The 9,273-nt window shown below is 47.2% G+C and overlaps 1 long non-coding RNA gene across 1 annotated transcript; it reads right to left on the bottom strand.

Annotated features, from left to right (window-relative positions):
• Positions 1-46: 46 nt before the first annotated feature.
• LOC135329155 (uncharacterized) lies at positions 47-3,826 on the bottom strand. The gene is made up of 3 exons (XR_010390452.1): positions 3,678-3,826; positions 2,185-2,646; positions 47-598 (listed from the first exon to the last, which is right to left on the bottom strand). It is a non-coding gene; the product is annotated as an uncharacterized LOC135329155 (long non-coding RNA).
• Positions 3,827-9,273: the final 5,447 nt, after the last annotated feature.

The raw sequence follows: 9,273 nt of genomic DNA, 5'->3' as shown, positions 1-9,273 counted from the left end.
AGGAACTTTTTTTTTTTTTTAGATGTTCAACGTGGTGTTTCCAATTTGAAATGGAGTTTTCACTTAGCGGAGGCCAATGTAGCAAAACATTGTCTCAGGAGACCTCAGAGTTCCTAAAGAAATGCTGAATCAAAGCCAAAGTAAGTGTTTGTTTTCAAAGCAGGAAACCTCGCGTGTGTGTCAGTGTGCTGTTAGGGTGACCATCTCTTCCATGATTTCTGTCAAATGATTAATATTGATTACATTTGCTTGTGTTGGATAATGGCCCATAAATGCACCAGCGCTGTTCCCTCTCTCCAGATAGACAGCAGGTCTTGAGTTCTCCACTCTGGTCTATAAATTGAGAGGGGTTTGTGTTTTTTAGCATGTGCGTAGATTTTTTTTTTTCCATGAAATAAATTGCAGGTGGCTGAAATCCTAGTTGCATTTCCATTCGCATTTACCTCCCTTCCATATTATTTATTTGTGAACTCTTACCCATTTTCCCATGTTCTCATTTATTAATGGTCATAGCAGCATTACTTTTGAAGTATCTTAATGCATGGGATTAGCTTTTTGTCCAGCAGGGTACTGTGACTTTCAGTACAAACCTTTTTCCCTGAAAAAAAAAAAAAAAGTGTAGGAGAAAAAAAGCTTCAAGTGCCTTATAAGCCTATTTTAAATCAGCAGGAGTCATTCATATATATATATATATATATATATATATACACACATATATATATACACAAACACACCTATATATATATATAAAAAAAAGTTGATCTGTGTGTTAAACTAAAGCTAGGCCCTATAAAACTTTTTTTCCCAGTAATTTTTTCTAGATTTAATAAAAAGCCTTGCTGTCAGGCTTGGCGGGGCTGATGTGACGTGCGGTGCAGCTGAGCACGCGGGACCCTTCTGCCCCTCCAGCGAGCAGTGCGGCTCCGGGAAGGGTTGGGGGAACCACGCTGCCGTCTGCGCCACGCTCGCACAAGCCCTGAGCAGACACCCAAGGGTCAACAAAACACTGGGTGCAAAATACTCACCACTACCTGCAAATTGTAGTAGATGAATACATGGCACAACTTAATTTGAGCACTGACACAGTTCATAAATAAGAAACAATTGGAAAAAAAAATCTGACCTATAGTTGGAACTTCTTATTGTCCTGAAGCACTTGAGTCTAAAAACCTGACCACAGGTATTCACAGACTTAAAATTGAGAATGTAATTAATTAAATCATCGTCCATCCCCAGGAGAGGCAAAAATGTTCTGCTTGCTTTTAGTTCTGTTTTTTCTGGCATTTCTCTCTTTCATAAAAGGTGTTTAAAAAGCGGGCAGCACATCATTAACATCTCTTAAGACTAAGTTTTACTCCTAATATAAATTGTGTAAATTTAATAATTTTTCACCGTGATTTCCTGCAGTATTTTAAACTGTTTGTCAGCTATTCAACAAGAGAGGGAAAAATAAAACCAAAATGAAACTCTGCAGTGGTTCCCCTAAAACTGTTGTTACAGAAGCTTATATTTTTGATAACTCTTTCTGGCTTTAAACAGTAGAAAATCAAGTATTTCCATCATAACCACTTGTTCTTTTCTCAGGCATGATTTCTACAAACCACAGCACTTCCAAATATAAGACAGTCTAGGGATACAGGAGAAGGAAGGTTTGTCAGGAGAGAAAGACTATACTTTATATCAAGAGTTTTAAAACAGCAATAATAAATAATTGGGGTAATTAATAGAAAATTACCTTGCCTGCAAACACTGTGACCATAGGTGGTCGTACGTGCAATATACTCAGTGCAATTGAGATGTGGGCTTCAGAGTACGGTGAAGCAAAAAAAGGGATTTTTTTTTTTTAAACCATTAACCCAGTAATTTTATTGCAATTGAATTTTAGTCTCAGGCTTTCAATTAAAAAATAATAATGCCCAGAATTGCCAGCAGAGGGAGCGTTCAAAACAAAGACGGACTTGAAAAAGATCCAGTCTGTTTCTAAAAAGCCAATATAATAATGAAAGCATTATGGAGGCACTGCACCGAAACATCTGGGGCAGCTCAGTCCCTGACTCCTGAATTCATGCGTGGACAAAGCATAACAATTCATGCTAATCTGGGATTAGTCTGAGATTTCTTGCAAAAAAAAAAGCAGAGACAGCTTTTCAGTTCAGCATGATTCACTTTCTCTCCTTGGCGTACCATAAGGGTTTTTTTCAGGCGTGCCAGTCGCTGTCGGTGGGGTTTTGCAGACTGCTCAGGGTGCGGGCACTGAGCTGGGGCTCGCTCTCGCCTGCTGAGGGCATCTGCACATGCTTCTGCTCTGCCGATGAGTAGGTATGTCCATGAGCGCTGCGGCCGTCCCGGCCCTGCATTTCTGCTCCTTTATGGTGGGCCGGGCAACTCGGGAACTAAAAAGTGACTTTTGCGAGGGCACGGGCACGCTGCTGCCGTACGCGGGGAGGACGAGGCTTTCCCCAGCAGCCGCGGGGCGAAGCTCCATCCTGCTCGCGCCGCTCGCGGCCCGTGGAAGGCAGCCTTACCTGTCACAGCCTGGAGTTGAGGTCTGGGTCGTTTTAGGCACAGATGAGTTACCTCCGATGTTTTTTGCATCCTGCCACGTGCCCACAGTCTGCCCTGTTGTCTGCTCCAGCTCCTTCATCCCTGCAATACAAATGCAGTTTGGGGTGTGAAACTCTGGAAAATGGGGAAAGCTCAGCAAAGAAACAGCTGTATACTTTGGAGGGCTTTTTTTTCTTCCTTTCTTTCTTTTTTTCTTCCAAAACCTGTTTCTTGGGGTAAAAGCATGCTGAAAAGCATGCAAGAGCGGGATGCAGAAATGCCCTCTCTCCTCTGTGCGCTGCAGGGAGATGCTGGGGGGGGGGGGGGGTTCAGAGGCTGCGCCCAGCATCCTGCTGCACCTCATGGTACTGAAAACTTCTGCATTTCCATTCTGCATCTCCACTTGCTTAGCAGAAGGGGCACAAAGCTCACCGGACTGCCAAAATACCACGCCAGGTCATCTAAAACCCTGCTTTTGTCCACAGTGTGGGCGCAAGGGGAGGGCAGACAGCAGTTGTCGTTACACAGTCATCGTAATGACTTGAGCGAGCAGTTGCTTCACTCACGTCCCTGGACAACCTACTCGGGCTTCAGGCAACCAGACTGCACGCTGCATATTTTTATTTAGCAGTTAAACCACCCTGCGCTTAGCGCACGCGCACAGGGCGTCCCGGGAAACCTCCCCAGCTGCAAACGGGCTGCTCGCATATCTGCTGTCCGGGGCGATTAGGGTAGGTGCCCAGAGGAGGGTGACTAATGCGGGGCTGAACTAAACAGAAATAACAACCCCGCTCCTTGCTCTCACTTTCAATTCTCCACGCGAAAAGCATTGAAACTTCCTGACAAACAAGCTGAGACTCGGTGATTTCATTATGTTTGTTCTCTGCCTCTGCCCACCTTTGACGGTGCCCTCCTGTCCCTTGCCCACGCTAGAGACTGTTGTAAGACCCGGAATCAGCGGAGTTACGATATAGCTTGGTCTTTAATACGAGGTGGGCACAAAACCTTGAATAAAATGCACCCCTTGCCCTTGTTATAAAGCTATGCACACATATAGATGTACATACACACATGCATGTACGTGGTGCAGCAGTGCAAGTCTCGAACCACGTCGTTAAGGACTACGGACTCACGCTAGGTTCCTGATGTTCCTCTCACTCGGAGTAACATGATGCTGCTGGCAGGGATTTGGGCACTGGCCTCAATTCTAACGAGTGTCACATTCTGCTTTCCGGGCTGGCGATCTTCTCATGCGACTGAGTTTCCAAGGGAGTGTCCGAGTTTAACTAAAATTTAAAAAATGTGTTAGCCTGTCACTTGGAGCAGATACACCAAGAGCAGACACCCACCCGCCCCACCTCTTTGGGCCTTCACTTCCAAACGTAAACTCTAGCTTGAAGCTGCTTTTCAGCATCACTTTGAAACGCGACTGCATCCTGCTCAGCGCTGGCTCAAGGCCAGCGGGTTACGCGTTAACCCCGCGTTAGCCCCGCGTGGGTGCTTTTCCTCCCAAAACACGGGACGAGCGCGGCGTGTCTGGGAGGGCAGGGGAGCCCAAAGCCCCGAGGCGCAGCGGGGCCGCGCGCGCCCAGGCAGGGCCGGGGGTTTCCACCGCGCCGGGTGCCAAGGCCGCCCCGGCCGTGGGACGGGGCGAGCGGGGCCTTCCCGCGCCCAGCCCTGCAGGAAGAGATTATGCAGTTAATGAAAACAGCCGGGGCAGCCCGTCCCCGGGTCCCGCCGGAGCAAGCCAAGACCTGGATTCGCAGCCAGTTTAACACCCAGCTGCACTCGTTTTACTGAAAACACGTGATTTCCACAGCCCCCCCCCCTGCCACACCGCTCTTCCAAGGGACGACACCCTCGAGCAGCTCAACCGCGTGCAAGCGACGCACAAGTGCACAGCGCTAAACCCGTGCTCGCACACGGCTTTGCCCCCGCGAGCTCCGCGACTCCGCACGGCTCCCGCGGGATGCGTTGCGCAGGGCTGGGCCCAGCCGCTGCCGCCGGCCCGTCCGCTGCGCTCCGCGACGGCCCCCGGGACGCCAGCGCCGGGAAACGCAGCCGGCAGAGCGGGCGCAAAGGAGGCGCCTAGAAATCGGTCCTAGAGAGTAATTAAAGCGTGGACAATGTTATGAACTGGCCTAAATCAGCACGGTTTTGCTAAAAGCAAAGGTATCCAGAGAGGTATCCAGAGTTCAGCCAAAAAATGAAATCCTTTGCAACTAAGCACGAGGTTTCTCTTACGTGTCCTAAGTTTCATTTTCCCCGAATGTAGAAAGTTTTCCTTATGTTTTTGCTCTGACTCACCTTGAGCAATAACCATTAAACGAAATGAGTCCAACTGGGCAAAACCGCCTGGTGTTACACAGCCGATTTACCATCCTTATCAGGAGCAGCAAGAACAGGTAAAAGGTTGCAGCCAAACAACAGCCAGAGGTATCGCCGCTCCGGACACCACTGCTCTTGGTGACGCCTGTGATTTCAAGCTTTCATTAAACTGTTTTGTTATCGTTGGGTTTCGTGGCGCGAGAAAGCAGCCTGCCCACCTCGCAGCACCGAACCGGGGACGCGGATGTGTCGACAGGGAACGGACGTCCCTCAGCTGCAGGTGCCGGGAACCTCGCTGAGGCCCGAGCAACCCCGGCTCACCAGCAAGGGCAGGTCTCTCTTGCAACAGGGGGTTTCCACCAAAACGCGAGAGACAAGAGATGTCTTTTGTGGTTGTTTTGTGAGCAACTCGCAGGACTCCCCAATATATATACACCCTCACAGCAAAGCAAGCCGGGAAGCACAGCGGTTTTAGGCGCGTTAGCACGAGGCCTTCTTGGACTCTCAGCCTCACAGATGAAGTGAGTTTGCAGGGTTAATATAATCCGAGTCTTTTTCTTTTTTTTTTTTCTTTTTTTCCAAAATATCTTCACAGGGAAACAGCCACAGGAATCTGAGCGCCTTGTGCAAGAACAGCACATTTCCTGGCTTTTTGACTTACTGTAACTCGGTTCGACGTAAGAATTTTGCTGCTTCTTTTTTTCTCTTTTTTTTTTTTATCTTGGGAATGAAGAGGAAGGCAGGTTTGCACCCCTCCTTACCTAGGTTTGCTTTTTGGACTATGCCCTCAGCGTGGCTCACAAGTCCACGCTTCCTGCTGCAGCGCAGAGCTGCGGTGCGGCAGGAATCCAGCCGGATCACCGTCCCTGGGATCTCCCGGGGCTGCGCGGGAGGCGACCCGCTGCCCTCGGCTCCCACGGGCACCGCCAGCCCCACGCGCTCCTCAGCCCCCGGCCAGTGTGTACTTTTCATCACAGCTGAAGACACCTTTGTTTACAGGCAGTAATTTCCATGGCTTACCAAGCCAAACTGGTTTATCTAAAAACATTACATGGTCCAGGTATCTGCAAACATTTTGGAGCTCGAACAATGTTTGCTGCTGCATTTCCAGTTCAGACCATATTCACCAAGAAAAGTCACGTGAGGATTTCCAGCGTGGCGACATCTTCCTTTTCTTTCCTTATGTAATTAGGCATGCAACTTGCTCCTTCCAATCAATTTAGTCTTTCAAGAAAAATAAAATTCATATATGAAATCTAATAGCACAGGTAGATCTGTAGGGATTAACAATATGAAGGAGAACATTGTCAAGCATATAATGATATTTTGTGGTATGTTTGCTACAGCTAATGCTCTTAATTGCATTTTCCAGTTTAATTCTAGTAGCCAAAGGCTCAATGCACAAGGCAAATAAAAGACAGGATAATTGGCATGCCCAAGTGCCTCTTTTCAACATAAATCAGGCAGACAGCAAATATGAGTTGAGCAAGGAGATCACTCTGTTGCCGTTTAATTCACTCAAGATTTTGCCAAAATTAATTTCACACTGCAAGATGGAAAAAACAGGCCCGGGAAATGAAGTCGAAACGTCAGGAGGGACCGGCGCCACGGCATCCCCTTCCACATTAACATTTCAAACAAGGGCGAGGAGGCTCATTTGCAGACACATCAAGGAGGAATAGGGCCAGACACAGCTGGATCCGCAGGTACCTCTTCCCTGCATGTGTCCGAAGTTGCTCTGGAGTTTGCATTCCTGAAAGATCCCTCCGGGACAACGGGCGAGATTAGCAGGGGGCTCCTGGGGCAGAAAGGCCTTGCTGCCACTCACAGGGCAGCGATGGGGCTTGCTAGTCCTGCCCGGCTTTCAAGACATCGGGCCAGCAAATTCATGCAGAGGGGAACTACCACGCCATTTCAATAGGTGCTTTGCAGCAGTTTGTATGCATGCAAGAAGTTGCGCAGTAACGTTTTAGAGCGTAAATCCTCTAGGGCAAAGATTATCTTTATAGGCTTAGACACACAAACACATTACCAAAGCTTTGCTCTTAATCCATCAATCAATCAGAGTTGCAAGGTAAAATAAATAAAAAGGTAAGTATTTTTCACTGAGTTTTAAGCCAAGGTGCTTCATCTTTCAGTTGATCTAAAAGCATTGCTTGATTAACTAACTTTGAAACTGCTAACATTCGTTAAGGCGTTGTAATTCTGACTCTTACACTTTTTTTTGTTTGACGATAGAGTAAATAGGTATTTCTACTTATCGAGGCTACAGAGATCACAGAGTTTCTTTGGAGGAATCTTGTTTCTCTGGGGCTTTACGTATCAGCGACTGAGATGCAGCTGGTCGGACTCTCTAACAGCGTTATCTGCGTTTCACCAACAGACAGCTGACCCTACGGCTTGTGCATTATGCTTGGACTTCCAGCAGCTTGGCAGCTGCTCAACAGTTATTTAAGCGTTTTTATTAACTGTAAAGAAAACATGTCTGTATTTGGCCTCTCGACAGATTATTTGGCCGTCTAACCTAACAAAACACTACAGTAATGTTGTCAATCACAGCCAGTTTTGGAAAGCCGCACTGTGCTTAGTACAGTATTTCCAGGCTGCGAGCCACAAAACGAGCCTGTTCCTGCCGCAGTTCATGGGACTTTTGCTGTTAACTGCAACAGGATCAAAGCCAACGCACGGTCCAAAGACACTCGCAGGGATTTCAAACCCAGAAATCGTCGTCTGTGAAAACAGAGCAGTTGTGGGAAATCCAGGCTGGGAGCAAACAGCCAGAAAACTGTTCGCTCTGCAAATATGTGGAGGTAGTTTCCTTCCTGCTTCGTTCCGCGAACTGGTGCACGGCAAGGACGGCGAGGGCTCGTTCAAGGAAAACCGTGTGAGCAAGCAGCCGAGAGCAAAGGGCATCCCCCTCCCAGCACCAACAAGCCACTAGTTTGACTTAACCTGAGCATGAGGTTGCACCCTAACATTACAGGGCTTGTTTTGCTATATCCCTCGCTATATTATCAACGACCTGTTCCTGCAAGGCATGACGTTTCTGAGCAGCTTGAAGATAATCTCATTATCTGGGTGAAAGTCTCTAAGCGCACAACTTGCCTCTGCCTCAGTTCTGCACTTTTTGTGGAGATAGATAGTCATTGCAGCGAAGCCTTTGCGCATTTACCTGCCTCCGTCTTAAGTGCAGACGGAGATATTTTTATATCCTTGTAGGCTGAGTTTACAGTCTTCCATTCAGATCTGCGTTGCTGTGAGCGCTCCTTCTTTACAGCCAAAAAAAAGTGGTGTTTGAAGGATGAAATCCAGATGTTCCCTGTTTACCCAGTATCAGTGATTTCATAACACTTAGCCTGCAAGTCATGACTAGATTATTTCAGCTGCCAGCACCGTGGGCCAGGAATCGAGCAGCTCCTTCTGCTCTGGGCGTTCGCAACGCTGAACCGAGGCGCGGGGACGGCTACACTATCACAACGGGGAACGAACGCTTCTTAAATAGGTATCTGGCCTTTAGAAACGCAGACTTCACCCATGGATAACACACACTTTAAAAATGCTTCTCAGGGTACGAACGTCCAGCCCGGTGCTGGCGGATGAGCGAGGCATGATGCTGACCCCCCGCTGCCCTGTCTGCCGAGCCCCCGAGCCGGGATGAAACGCAGGTCCTTCTGCCCCTGCACGGACTCGGCAATATCAATACCGTTAGATTAATGCTTGATGTATGAAGCTGAACACGACCTAGGGTCTCTCTTTTTACTTGTGCTAATGCTATCTTCACTTGACATTCCTGTTGAGAAGACATTTCTAGTCCCAGATCGCCCAACGCTTAAAAACCGTTCACTTTGTCCTACCTGTACTAGATGTTTGCGCTCTGCACTAACCTTTGAGACTCCAAAAAAGAGCGGAAATCAGGTGAGAGTTTTTGGAAGCCAGGCTGGATATTATATCTTCTATCTACATGGATATGATAAAAAGAAAAAAAGTGAATACAGCAGATTTTGCAAGGACTGCAAATTCTACAGGTCAGCAGAAGTCCACATTAAACATACATCAAAGCTCCACTGCAGGCTATGAAATGGAAAAAGAAATGGCAAAGTAACCTCACTGGGATTTTGGAGACATACATGCTCACCAAATGCTGATCTACATCTGTTTTAAAATATATTGTCTATGTTAAGAAACTTTGATTCCATAAATCTCATATGCAAAACAGACAAAAAAAAGTTCTGGCTCACTACAGTAGCACCACATCTGGAGATGAATTTCACCCAGAGAATTCAAACTGCAGTAAACAAAGATTTGTTAGATGAAGCAAAGCTAAAGATTATTGCACGCTGGTAACAATTACACAGGCTCTGTGCAGTTATTAAAATACATGTGTTTTTAGAGATAGTTGTG

This window comes from Dromaius novaehollandiae, chromosome 9, assembly GCF_036370855.1.
Source record: "Dromaius novaehollandiae isolate bDroNov1 chromosome 9, bDroNov1.hap1, whole genome shotgun sequence".
NCBI classification, from domain to species: Eukaryota; Metazoa; Chordata; class Aves; order Casuariiformes; family Dromaiidae; genus Dromaius; species Dromaius novaehollandiae.
Note: the sequence above shows the minus strand (reverse complement) of the source record. Positions and strands in the feature narration are given on the sequence as shown.